This window comes from Tyto alba, unplaced genomic scaffold (genome assembly GCF_018691265.1).
Source record: "Tyto alba isolate M040663 unplaced genomic scaffold, T.alba_DEE_v4.0 Super-Scaffold_45, whole genome shotgun sequence".
Classification (NCBI taxonomy): domain Eukaryota; kingdom Metazoa; phylum Chordata; class Aves; order Strigiformes; family Tytonidae; genus Tyto; species Tyto alba.
The window spans coordinates 42,446,850-42,461,136 of record NW_024881321.1 but is presented as its reverse complement, the minus strand read 5'-3'; the positions used below and the strand labels follow the sequence as shown (position 1 = coordinate 42,461,136).

At 40.9% G+C, this 14,287-nt stretch overlaps 1 protein-coding gene across 1 annotated transcript in view; it reads right to left on the bottom strand.

The window, feature by feature from the left end:
• The window catches only part of REV1 (REV1 DNA directed polymerase), a 66,949-nt gene extending 53,143 nt beyond the window's left edge, over positions 1-13,806 (bottom strand). The window contains 1 exon segment of the mRNA XM_033004934.2: positions 13,604-13,806. The gene's annotated coding sequence lies outside the window, so the exon portion shown is untranslated.
• Between the last annotated feature and the right edge of the window lie 481 nt (positions 13,807-14,287).

Genomic DNA, 14,287 nt, shown 5'->3' with positions numbered 1-14,287 from the left:
TCATACATCTATAAAAAAGGAGTAATAAAAAGTTCTTAAATACAATTGCTATCGTTCAGACATAATATTGACCAAGTCAGGAACAATCTTTTATTTCCTATTAGATACTATATACATGGTGGGACACAGGCAAATACCTCCTGGTACTAGAGACTGGCTTAATTTCACCAATGGATTTACAGCTAACCATAAAAGGTCCAAACACTTGTTGTTCCAACACAATACATAATATAAAACCAAAAAAAAATTATAAAAAAATTAAGGCCATATTATGGTCAATGAAAAGACAGTTATTTAAATGATCTAGTATGATCTATAGCTAGGGTTGTGATTTGTTTCTCTGGGTTTTTTTGTTTGTGTTGCCTAATAAATAATAAATATACCCAACCAGACAAATTGCAGTTTTCCCTTATGCGAGATACTTATCCCTGGACCACGAGCTGTACACAGCAGTGTCCCCAGATGAGCTATTAGTTGGCTAGAACAGAACCAGTAGAGAGAAAAAGAAATGTTTTGGACTGTGGCCAACTGTTCTCTGTACCCAAGTGATTCACATTAACTATAGCTGTTGTAACAGTGATTTTAAAATATTGATTAATGATGTAGTAAGATCATGAGGTCACTGCTTGCTATTATATCTCTCCCTTTCTACTTTAACCAGTTCCCTAAATAAAAAAACTGTTTTGTCTTTTAGAGCTATCAGCTATTAGAGTGTGAGGACAGGACTCAAACTCAAAGAAGGAAGATTTAAGTCAGTCACATTTATTTTATTTAATATTTAATTTCTATTCCTTTATCCTCCATAAAAATGCACACAATTACAGTTAGTACACAAGAAGGAAGTTAACTGGGCTTTTTTTCATCATCTGCTTTGGAGAAGAAACCTATTCTCTGGACTACCCATAGCATCATCCAGTAATAGAGCACAGCTCTTCAGCCTACCAGAAAGTACCTACAGCCACGGATGGAGATAACGCATTTTGATCATTCTCCTACCCAGGCCTTCTACTGCACTGTTCTGGAGACTGTGTCATCACATTAAAGTTTTGTTTCCTCTGAACCTGGCTGAAAGTTGAATTCTAGCTTTCATCTCTTAAATCCCTCTTCTTCTAGAGCTACCAAGCAGGTGTACTCTGAAATCTGGATAAACTATCCTGGACTGAAGGCAAGCTTGGTTGCAGAACAAGACACAGATGCAGGAAAGTTTTGATAAATATCTTAATTTCCATGGAATACTGCAAATACACCAAATTAGGCAACCACAGAATTCTAGTCAAAGCAGGTATAACTACCTTGAAAAGACAAGCTTCAGCTATATGTTTCAGGATCTCTGCAAGCACAGGAAGATGATGCACCTAGTTCTTCTCATAGTTGCTGTAATTTGATACATAACCTACACACATGTATACAATTATGAAGATTAATCACATGTCAAGCAGATGAGCTCTACACCAACAACTGAAACAAAGCAACCCCTCCTCAGTATGTTGTATTTTCTTTCTAGGTACCTGCATTTCTTACCCAGAGACCAATTTCCAAGACATTGGGCTTTCTGAAATTAATTTTTAGTGGTTTGGATCATATCTAATAGATACCACAGAACTCTTAAGGAGCACTGAGAAAAATAAGAGGAGATGAGCTACATGACCACATGAAATAAAAAATTGACAACTTTCCTTTAGAAGACAGTACATACTGGAAATGTCTAGATGGTTTCTCTCATACGGAAAATTTGTATTTTTCTGTCATCTGATGTCAACTGTAATTCAATCCTATCCCTGGCTAACAAGTTCTTGGAGAAAACAGAAAAGTATAAGTTCAAGGAAAAAAAAAATAAAAACACTCATGAAAATGTCATCTATTGTTTTTAGATACTATAGCTATCAGTGTACGAGTTCATAAGAGACAACAGAATTTTAACTTTTGATTACCCTTTCTCCTTCTTAATAAAGGATGACAAAGTCTTAAAGGGTGGTTACAAAAAGGACAGAGGCTCTCCCTTCACAAAAAGGCACATGGAGAGGACAAGAGCCAATGTGTAGAAGTTGCACCAGGAGAGGTTTCATCTTGATGTAAAAAATAATTTTTCTACAGTGAGAAAATCAATCACTGGAACAACCTCCCCAGGTACATGGTGGAGTCCTCATCACTGGAGGTTTTCAAGCTGGAATTCAACAGGGTACTAGGTAATCTCATCTAGGCTTCCCTACCTATGAAAGGCTGGACTACATTGTTTTTGAGGTCCCTTCCCATCTGGCCTGTTTTATGATTCTAAAGTCTATCAAAAATAAAATCTTATATGAAAATAAACTCTTACTCTGAAGAAAACCAAAGAACCTTCAAGACTGTATGAAATGCACACTATAAGTCACCACAGCATCAGTCTAATAAAGATGTTCTTTATTCCAATCACTAAGTTCTTGAGAAGATAGAATTTGATAGGTAGTTACTCTGACCCCTATATAGACAATGTCTGGTTTAAATTAAAATATCTAATGCCTGATAAACTGAAGAACCACTTTCATGAGGGTAAGCTTTTCTGGAACCTTGAAACATTTAATTTTTATTCAGGACCCTGGAAGGTGAGGAAGAAAGATCTCTAGTCTAAAAGCCACTAGATCAGAACACCACAACCAGTGGGGCCAATCAAAATCAGAATCATTGGTACGTCCTATTTTGATTAAAACTAGAAATCAAAAAAACAAAACTACTTTAGCTTAGTGTATTAAAAACAGAACATATCAACTGCTAAAAAGTTGTCTTCCTAGAGCCTGCAAAACTACAGAAGCTAGGCTGTAATGACTGCTCACAACATCTGATAATGATTTACCATTTCCTTGGCAGATGTGATTTTTGACTCATCCATTCCACTTAAATTCTAAACACACAAGTTAGGAACATGGTACTTCAGTCGTTACTAGATGCCTTTGGCTCAAGTCTTAAGAGTTGTGGATTATTTTCTTAATGCCGCTATGAAAACCTGGGAGAATGATTTCTCCCTTTGTAGTTCCAGGAACTGAATGATGAACCAAGGTTTCTGGACTAAGGGGAATCCTCACTGCTAGAAACTTGTGCTTACAGTGTGAATTTTTCCTTGAGAATGAAGCTAACCTCTACAGCTGCCTTGCTGAAACCTAAAGAAAAAAATGAACGTGAGAGCCGTCTTGCACAAGATATATTAAATCAGAGGAAAAGTTAAGCAAGATTTGAAGCATGCTCACTGTTTCATGAAATAAGAAATGTAACGATGTTATGATGCTTCCTCTATAGGAATCATGATGAAGGGATGAGTAAGAGAAATGTTTTGTAAAGAACACTTGAGTTGTCTCAGTGGGGCAATCAAGACAGGGGACCTAAAACACCCATCACAAGCAGGGCAATTTCAGAAAAGAGTTCCTTTTTCTTGTCATTATATATAGTATATAACTTGTTTCAATAGTGTTCTCTACTTTCACAAATTCAAGAGCACAAATGCACAGCAACTCAGTGAAAGTGAAGCACCAAAATTACTAGTTTTCAGGGTATCTCTAGAGCCTGGAGGACAAGCTAAAGTGGCCATTTGCCCAGAGAAAAGCTTTTTAAATAAAACTGAAATGCTCATATTCTGGGCCTGTAAACATAAAGTAATCTTCAGCAATTAAAAAAAAATTCCAACAAACTCTGAAACTGCACAGAAGCCTGTAGAGGTAGAAATAGTATTCATAGGAATAGAATCCGAGTTTTCAGTGCAAGAGAGACAACCTTTCAAGGAAAAAAAGTCAAGTTATGAACTCCTGTAATCAAAAGTAACATAATTTGGCCCTGCATCTATTTCTAGACCACATACAAATGGTAAAATTTTACCAATCTACATAATAGGGTTCTTTAACTAAAATTCAAATTTCTATTGGGCAATCCTTGTCAAAACTGAAGCTAGAAGAAAAGCTAAGAGTTTTGATGCTTTGTACATGACATGACTGGCAGCTCAGAAATACCCAGTATAGCTGACTAGGAAAAGATACGTAGCCTCTCTCTGTGCACTGCTTCGTAGGCCTAGCATTATACTTCCCAATACACAACCACTTAATCCTGTTATCAAAGCCTACAGATAAACATGTCTGTGTGTATAGAAGAGTTGCACAGCAACAGTGAGATTTTTAGATCGCAAAACAAGGAATGTAGATGTGAATGTTGATGTTAAATTAATATTTGTTTTAATCTCATCTGTAGCACACACAGCCTGATGCAGGAAAGTTATTTTTTTTAAATATTTTAAATTCAGGATGGGATGGTTGTAAGACAAGTGGCTTTCCACTACCTCAGGCAGTTGGGATAACATCAATAATGGACAGATCCAGACCAAACCCACAGGTATTATGGGGAAAAATGCTTAGGATTACAGAATACAAATCTCAATGACTCTATAAGAAGCGAATGTGGATCTTCATGGGCTTTTTAATTCCAGTCAGTACTAGTCCTGCCCAAACTGGAGCTATCTCTGCAATACTCTTCAGCACTCCCTTTTCCAGGTATATGGTGCAGAGACATTTTGGCTGCCTGTTCAAGTAGCCAATTTGAATCTGGTAGAATATACACTTTATGGCTCTGCATGACGGGAAAGCATATGAACTATTTCCAAAGACAAAATAAGGCTGCACTATGACTCAACAAATAACCTTGCCAAATTTGTGTCTAAATATATGGCACAAGTAACTTCTAATTTAGATAATCCAGCTTCAAATAACTGAAAGCTGAGTGAAAGTATAATACATTGTAACAGCTATTTTGCATTTCTGACCAGAGTGAACATCCTGTCAGTGTCCTCTAATGCAAAAGAACTTGATTTAATTTACATATTCAAACACCACAAGCCTTATTCTTAAAGATGTAACTCTACTGCTAACAGAAGTATGGATATCTCAGTCCACTGCTAATGAGTATCAGCATCTTTTGCTTGAAACGTAGATTGAATCCATCCCAGCTCAGCAGGGCTTAAAAGTTGTTTCCATCAAGTGGGTATTTTGTGGCCTGTTTGAGTTTCATACATCTACGTTCCAGCTCCCACATCAAACTCACCACTCTACTTGGCACTAGTCTGCAAGCTCTTTGAGGAAAGAACTGTCTTACATGTTTACACATTTCTCAGCACAAGAGAGTCCTATTCTTGGGTGAGTCTTCTGGAAAAGAGCTGCTGCTACAGGGTCTAAAACTGTTTTCTACCACATATTGAAAAGTTCAGAATCCGTTAAAAGAACTTCAAAATAAAAAGATAGTTCAGAAGTTTTTTTAAGGTACTGTATTTTTAAATCACTGTGATCTTAGACACTTCAGAGTTAACACTTCTGTTCCATATGAAAATAAACTAATTAGTACATTGCAAAGTAATTGAATTTTATTCTAGGCAGGAAATAAACTCTCAGGGTTAAGTTTCATAAGATGGTTGAGTCAACTTGATGGCTGACTGCCACCAAAAGGGATGCTCTTCAACATCTGCTGGCCTAACAGGCTTTATCCCTCCTTTCCAACCTCTACACTACCTCTGAACTCACATGACCCCTATGTTCATACTGGTACTATGTGCAATTCACCTCACTAAATCAATAGAAAATTGACATAATTTTACAGGTTAGTTTCCTGAACTGTCTCACAAAAGCATCAGACAAAGCCAAAGCAGACAGGTCAGAAAAGAGGAATGGATGGGCCTGCTGTTTCCAGTGGGATTTTAAGATTATTTTAGCCATTTCTAGAAACCAACTTTTAGAGTCATGGCTATAACTAACCAACTGTGGTGTAAACATGGATACAGGAGTTGCAATGAGCTAGCTATTCTTCACTAAGTAACCCTGCTTGTGTTTCCCCTGACCCCAGTAAACAAGAGGGGTAGGCTACATCACCTCACCTTTTCCACAGGGTAAAAGGTTTTCGAAATAAGTTACAATCGAACAGCTCCCTATCTTATGCCACTTGTGCTCATACAATAATCACTTCTAACTACAAGCACCTGATGTTACAGGGTCAAACAGCAAGTTCTGTTTTGCAGTTCAATCTCTGATGATATTTTAAAGCAATAGAAATTAAATTAGCTGAAGAACACCTGGAAAATCTGTACCCAAGAGCACTGAGCACCATTCCCATCTCCTGTGATTAAACCTAAGAATATAAATTAAGAAAGAGCAATCATTAAAATGTTGGGCAAATTAAATATCAGACACAAAACTGTTGGTATGAGAAATTTAGAAACAGTATTTTTCTAAAAAATTAATATCCATGGCATTAGCTAGAAAGGCGAAATGACATACAACCCACATAAAGCACAGAAAAACCCAGGTCCTTCAGAATCAACTCCTTATTTGTAGATGACTACTCTAAAACTGTGTTCCACGCATACTTTCATTTGAGCTTGACAGCACAGAAATGATACTCCAGTCTTCTGTTCAATCACTCCCCCAGAAAGAGACACAGGAACTCTTTGCTAAACTAATCCAGTTTCCAAACTGACTATCTTTGCAAGTCAAAATGGTCTTTATTTCAGATCAGTATACTTTAACATCAAGGACTAAATACTTTACGTACAAGTAACAACTAAGAAATATATATTTCTTTTGCTGGCAAATCATCACAATGACCTAAAGCAGTGGTACAGCATGTAATCATTTATAAGAGCTATACAGGACAAAAGTGTTTAGACCTTTTCAGAACTGGCTTGGAGTCTGGGATAGACGATTGTTTTAGTTGTCCCAACTTAAGAACCCTGAGCACGAGGTACACAAGGTACAGAAAACAGCATCACTGCACAGTCTGCACCAGCTTTGAACAATCTGTTTTCAAGAAGATACTCTTTTTTGCTTTTATACATGCCGTTTGAAATGGTTAGTTCTTTGAAAAATAGCAAGCCAGATTCAATTTGAGACCAACTGTCAATGTTTTATTCCCCTCTTGGAATAACACTCAGTAGTAGCTATAATCCATTTAGAGTTTGTCAAAAGTAGTGGTTTAACTTGGTTGAGTTTTTCTTCTGCCTACAGAAGACTCTGGCTTCAGTTTCAACATTTCTGCACTTTTTGTAAGGTTTTTCCCCCACCTCCTTCAGAGTTCCTCAGTGATGAGTGTCGTCTCTTCATAAATTTTCATTGCTATATTTAACCATGTAGCTCAATTCACTTTTTAGTTCACATATCAACTCTTTGATACAACTGTTCTTACTGCCATAATGCACTGGCAAGTTTCAGCAGACTTCAGCAATTGGCTTCATTATTTCTCTTCTGCACTCAAGAGTCTTTTGGGGCTTCAACCCCAAGGGGACTTAGCACACTCACAATCTTTATGCCAGTTACTAAATGCTTAGATTCCAGAATAAAATCCATTAAGTAAAATCAGAGTAAGAAGCACAGCTTGTGGAATTAGGACTCTCAATAGCAACACAGTGAATGGATTGTCAATCACCAAAAGAAAATTCTCCTTCTCTTGGACTTCAGTATCTGAAACAATAAATGAGATGAGTATATATAGAGTTGGGTAGTCTTCCTTCAAGCCCCTATGTTTAGCTGTCTATAGTATTTGAGAATAGAGAACTATTACTGTTTCATTTGAAAAGGAAGAGTGGGATGTTCATTTTTCTACCAATAAATCAACAGATCTTGTTTAGGTTAGTTTGTGCACTCCTCAGTCTGATGACAATCCAGTCCCACAACATGTGTCTTACACAAGAAGCCTACACTGAGGTGTAGGTCAAGCAGTCAGTAGGTAGCGTAAGTAAACCATGATCTCTCCTCCCAAATGATGAGAAGAGTTGCTGCTGCTGAATGACTTAGGACTTCCCAGGCACAACTGAAAGATGTGTCCTTGTAAAGCTAAAGAAAAACTTAACAAGGCAGGAAAACTGGGTAAATGGAAGTATAACTGTTTGAAAATACATAACTGGAAAATTTTCATGAGGTGATTAAAGCAAGGAATCTGTGAACGCTCTGAATTTGTAAGCATCAAATTCAGAGAACTGTTTCTGGTAAAAACCTCTGACTTACACTATCTTCAGTTTCCTCAGATTCCCTAGTCTTCAGGTCAGCAGATTGGTGAAATCTTAGAGACTACATATTTTTGATTTTATGTATTTGTTTGGATAGATGTGTGTGTACACACATGTGCACGTATACACACACACAACAAATTTATCTTTGTTGCTGACCAATCTGATCGCCTGCTACCCAGATTAACAATATTGGCAATAGAGAACGGTGCAGAAATGAATCAACTCTCTGGGCCAATGCTCTAACTAACGTAACAAGAAGGCATCACTTCTTCTCTACAAGTTATTTTTTTTAAGAAGTGCTCAGTGCAGTTGTGCTTTATGCTCAATTCAGTGCTATCAGTGTACACTGAGCAAGTGTTCATCAGGCCAGGCTTTTCAGGGAAAAAGAGACAAGACATCTCTTTGTAAACCTCAAGACTTAGTTGATGTCAAACACTTAGGAGGACCATTTCTCTACTCACATACAGGCAGCACTAAACACATATGGCAGCAAAACTCTAAGAAATCAAGTAACTTTACCAGCAAAAGTATTGATGGCTACAAATTCAGTATTTAAATAGATTTTCTGTTTGTGGCAGCTTTTGAATTACATTACTTAACTCCAGCTGACATTACGTACTCAAATTCTTAAATGGTTTTCTGAATTTGCCCTTGAAACTCTCAAGGCTGAAAAATCTTTAAGTAAAATCTTCACAAGATATGGCTTCTATGCTTAGCCTTGAAGTTTTAAGTTTCTACATCTTTCGTTAGTCCACCAATATTACTTTTATTATCAACTCGGACCAACAAAACTAGGAGGAATAAGATGAAACCAGTAAGTGGAGAGATAAAAACAAATGGAAGTATTTTTTCATCTATTGCCTGGTTTATTTACAGATTTTCTGACACAGGACACCAGTGATGCTAAAAATCCAAATAGATTGAATAGATGAATGGAAAAACTGCAACAAACTGCAGGAACTCAGAATATAAAGGCAAAGTATCTCAGTATGTTTGTTTCTTTACCATTACCCAGGTGAACTTTTGATCTAATCCAATATATTCTTAAGTTTCCTCCTAGGTTCAGAGAAAAGTGAAAAGATAGAACACAGTGTTTCTATGTTTTCCAGGAAAAACACAGTTCTAAATTCATAGGATAAACCAAAAAATGCTTTAATTCTTTAGGATCCCTACATAAAACTAAAATCTAAATTGCATTCTTGGCCTGAAGTGGTTTTAAGTTGGTATTTTAAGTACCCCTGATACAGAAACAGTGTTAACTACTTCTTACTGGATACAGGTGGATACAAAAAGGCCACAAACAAAATCAGCCTATCCCAGACAAACATGATGCTTGTAGAACTCAGGCTGAGAATCAACACAGAAGTTATGGGAATCATTATGGAGGGGCAACACTCGTAAGTTCAAATTCCTGATCAGCCAGAAATTAAGACTGAAAAGTCATTATCCCTACCTCTCCCTCAGTATTATTTTAGTAGAGGGTTGTTGGAACTGCTTACCAAAGGCAATTTCAGCAAGGAAGTCTAGGAAATACTGACTGAAAAGCCAGTCTTTCCAGTTTCCCAATGCTCTAATGCTTCCTGAAAACAACAGACAGATTCAGAAACCAAGAACTGTATCTTTTCATTATAGACCATTATTTTAGTTCTTTACTTCAACTGGGAGTTGCATTCAAAAGCACAGAACTTTAAAATACATTCACTCTACTTGGTAAACTGCACTAACCATTTACCTTACATACCCTGGGGTCATGGGCTTTCTTATTTGTAAGAATTATCAGCAGTTTCATGACTTCCTTTAAACATCAACAGCTCCCAGGTTTCCAGAATTATGTAAGTGGAGTATAACCACTTGCTCAAGATGCTGACTCATCATGGCCTGGACTAACAGCTGATCTGAGTCATCTCAAAAAGATGAAGTCATGAACATGGTAAGACAGAACTTTATTTTACTTTGGATATTCACTGACAGCTAGAACCTGACCAAAAGTGTTAGCAACAGTCCGCAGGATCGTGCCAAAATATACCGCATACCTCACCCTGCCAGAAGATTGCCAATCTCTTAAATCGGTATGGAAAAACCTTAAAGCAGTTGTCAACCCTACTCTGCACAGCTTCAGCACAGCTTTCGTGTTTTGGCATTCAAACCAATCCACCTGCATTTGCAAGAATGACTCTGCAAAGTACCCAGGCAGTGTCTTCTCCTAAGTGAAATCAGCTCTCTCTCGCTTTTTCAAGATTATTTACTTTCATAAATCAAGAAGCTGAAAAAGTCTGCATTAATTCAAGCAAACTGAATAAGAAGGTTACAACCCTTACGTTAGGATTTGGTTAACATATTTACAGATATTTAGGAACAGGAAGCAGAACCAACGCAAAAGTGTTAACCACAAGACGGCTATGCTTTATTTATGCAAACAAACAAATTTCAAACCACAAACTTCACCACTATTAAACAGGTAGAATACCAATTGGGAGACCTTTCCTATCTCAGAGCTTCAGGAGTTGTTGTGTCCCATCCCCTCATGTGTCACACTCCCCCCCTTCCCCCCCCCAAAAAACAACCCAAATCTACTTTCCCTTAAAGCTAACACTGAAATTCGTGGACTATGGTCTGCTTAGGCATTTACAGCAAAGAATAAACAACCCTTTCTATGGGTATACCAAACTAAAAGTCTCTCCTAAATGAATTGTTAACGGTCACAGAGACCTTAACTACAGTAGCAGCAGTCCTTCAGGTAGATCTGAAAATTCAGGCCATAGGAATGGGAGTTATCACCACAGCCATTCTACACACTCACCTCTCTTCCACTGAAGAACAAAAAAGAAAGGCTTCCTAATTCTGACTTCTATCTGATGTGCCCCAGTTACTCCACATGAAATACAGAAGTGGGGAGACCACAGACATGGGAGGCTCTCCTCCCTAAAAACATTTGTTTCTCCAATTAAAACACAGTCTGGTTTCCACAACAGAGCAGAAAGCTGCTCTTGGGGAGAAGTGCTATACAAATTTCTCTCTCAAAAAAAAAAAAAGGACACTTCCACGAATATACCATATTACACGTTTATGAACTCCTCACCGTTTTGTTTTTTTTTTTTGCATCCACTTAGATTTGCTCTCTTGTAACTCCATAGACACTAATTTCTATTTGCTTTCAGTTCTTCCTCATTTTGCTATGCTTAAGTAAACAGGTGGCACTATCACCAAATTAAGCTACATTGTATTCTTGAGGGAGGGTTTCAACATTTGGCTATTTAGCTCCCTTGTTATATCTATACAAGGCAAACATGCTGCTAAGAGCTGTCAGAGATCTCAGTGATAATAACATACACCTTTAATTAAAACAGAAAAATGTTCAATACAAAAAAAAAATTCTTCATGAAATAAACAATAGCTAACAAATTAAATGGGGAAAGCACATGGCAGGGTCAGGCAAGTTATTCTTTTCCTGCTTGTCTTGAACATTTATTAAAAAAAAGCTCTGTGTAATCATATTAATTCTTCCTACCTACTCAAAACCAGGTTTCATGTTTGAATCCTTTTTTTTTTTTTTTTCTTTTAATCTCTCTAGTAGCTGAGAAGGATGGTAGAAAGATTGAAAATTTGATATGAAACTTTTTTTAAGAGAGACATCTGGGTCAAGGAATCAAAAAAGACTAATCAAAATCAGCGCTCTGTTACAATACAGTGCTGCACCAGAACAGGCTGTGACTAGGAGTCCATACTATCCAGAAAGATGGACTGGTGCTACGTTTGAAAGGCCAATTACTGAATATTGTATTGAAAACATGTATACTGTACACAGAAAAATGTACAATATTTACTATCAAGGCCCGAAATACGCTAATGTATTTTGCCTATTAGAGCTTTACTTTTAAAACAATCTTTCTTCATGTAGTTAAACATCAGTGAGTCACAAGGCATGTGTCTGCACTGTGCCTCTACTAATAATGTCCTACCAGTGACCTCCGGACTGACAATTTGGGATTATTTACTAACAGGGATTTGGTACATTGCCCAGTGGAAAAAATGGAGTGAATGAAAGACCAGTATGTTGGGAATGGGTAATAACTACACACTTGAGACAAGACGGCAAAGAATTTGTCAGACACTGGGATTTCTGTGTTAAATATCATAAACCTTAGTAAGACAGAACTATTCCAAAAATAAATTTTAACTATAACCTCTTGCAACCAATGGTAATTAGATAACTGTTTAAAACAGTTCTGAGTAACAATAGCATCTAAATGAATAATGAATTTGGATCACAAAATTACAATCCCTTGGTTTTGCTTCTTTAGACTACAGGATTGAATTTGAGATTGGACCTGGATTTCAAATCAAGATGCAGAACAAATATCAACTCATCTTTTCATGAAGAAAATCTCTCATTAGCACAAGTGGAATATTCGCATCCCTGTCATTTTGAAGACTTTGACGTTAATCTTAAGGCATCAGGAAGAAATACATTTGCAGGAATTACTATTCCTGCAATAAACATGCAGGCATATTACAGCATACAACACACAGATTTTCTACCCAAAAAATCATGTGCTTGTGATATTATCTTTCTCTTCCTTCTCAAGATTAACATGCCATTACTGCATATCTCTTATCATGGGCTGCTTTTTTCTCAGTATCAGAGGTCAAGCCTATGGCATCTACATTAGCAAAATGCATTAGAAGGGGAAGGGTTGAGGAAGCATCCGAGAACACATCTGTACCTCGGTGCTTGCGAGCACGGCTTACTCATCAAGCACAGGTCCCCTTCCTTTCTGCACGCTGGTGACATCCAGCACTATTGCTCAGCAAATACAACTTGTGACAAGCACGACAGAAAACCGCAGACAGATACATGCTGCTACAGCTGAGCGCCACAGCGCGTGGCGCGTTCGAGAGGGAGGGCAAGGCTGCACCAGGGCTTGGGCTTTCCTCCTCCCTTCTCCTCCAACCTATTTCCCTGCAATGACCCCTTAGCTGGCAAAACACTCGCAGCATCACTCAGGCCGTGCCCGGGGAAGCGTGTTGTGTCTGCAGCTCAGGCCCCATGTGACACACACACACACACACACACGCACACACACACAGGGTGGACGACCCAGACACCTGGCACACCCTCGGCAAGTTGCGGTGCGCGCGCGCCCCCGCCCGCGCGCCCGCCCGCCCGCGGCTCCGTCCCCCCTTCCCCCCCACGCCCGCGCGGGCAAGCGGGGCTGAGGGAGCCCCCCGCGTCAGTTACATAACCCCGCGCGCTGCGCCGCGCCGCGCCACCCTCCCCTCCTCCCCGCCTTTCCCGCCCCGCCAAGCCCCGCGCCGGGGGAGAGCTGCGGCGGGGAGAAGGGGGAGGAGCAGGCCGCGGGCCCAGGGAGGGGCTGAGTCAGGGCAGGGGCTGCGGGCCCCGCGGCTGCCTCAGGCTCCCCCTTCCTGCTCTCCCCCCCCCGCCCCCCCCCCCAAGCCGCCCCCCGCACGCGGGCGCGCTCGCGAGCGCCGGGTGGCCATGGGGGCCGGGGCCGCCGCGCCGTGAAGAGGAAGGCGCCTGCCCCGGCACCACACACACACACACCCCACACACCACACACACCCCCCGGCGCCGCTCACCTTTCGCCGCGTCCCAGACGCACATTCCCGGGGCGACGTCGCCGCCTGCCCTGCCGGGCCCTGTGGGGGGGGCTTCACATGGCGGCTCCCCCCGGCACAGACACACACAACCACCGCCTCCTGCCCGCCGCCTTCTTCTTCTTCTTCTTCCTCCTCCTCCCCGGCCGCGCTCGCGCTCTCGCTCTCCCTCTTCCTTCCTTCCTTCCTTCCTTCCTTCCTTCCTTCCTCCACCTCTCCCCCCTCTTCTCCTCCCCCTTCCCGGTGACCCCAGCACCAGCCCCTCCCCCCCCCCTTCCCGCCCCCGCCCTTCCTGCGAGCGCGTCACGAGAGTCTCGCGCCACCAACCGCCGCTCGGTCAACAAGCGGCGCGCGCCGGGCGGGCCGGCAGGCCGAGGCGCCCCCTGGCGGCTCGCGCCCCCGCGGAAAGAAAGTCGCGTGCGGCGCCGTCGCCCCCTCCGCCGAGGGAGGGGGTGTGGGGGGGAAAGCGCTCGCGCTTGTGCACGTGACGGCGGGGCGGGGCGGGCGCGAACAGCTCTCGCGCCTCTTCCCCGGCTTTCCTCCCCCCCCCCCCCCCCATGTCCGCCTGGGTGGGCTGCGGGGGGGCGCGGGGCGGCGGCGCCCCCTGGCGGCCCGACGGGCGCGCCGCGAGCGTGGGCGGACATTTCTCACCAGCTCCCCCTCCCC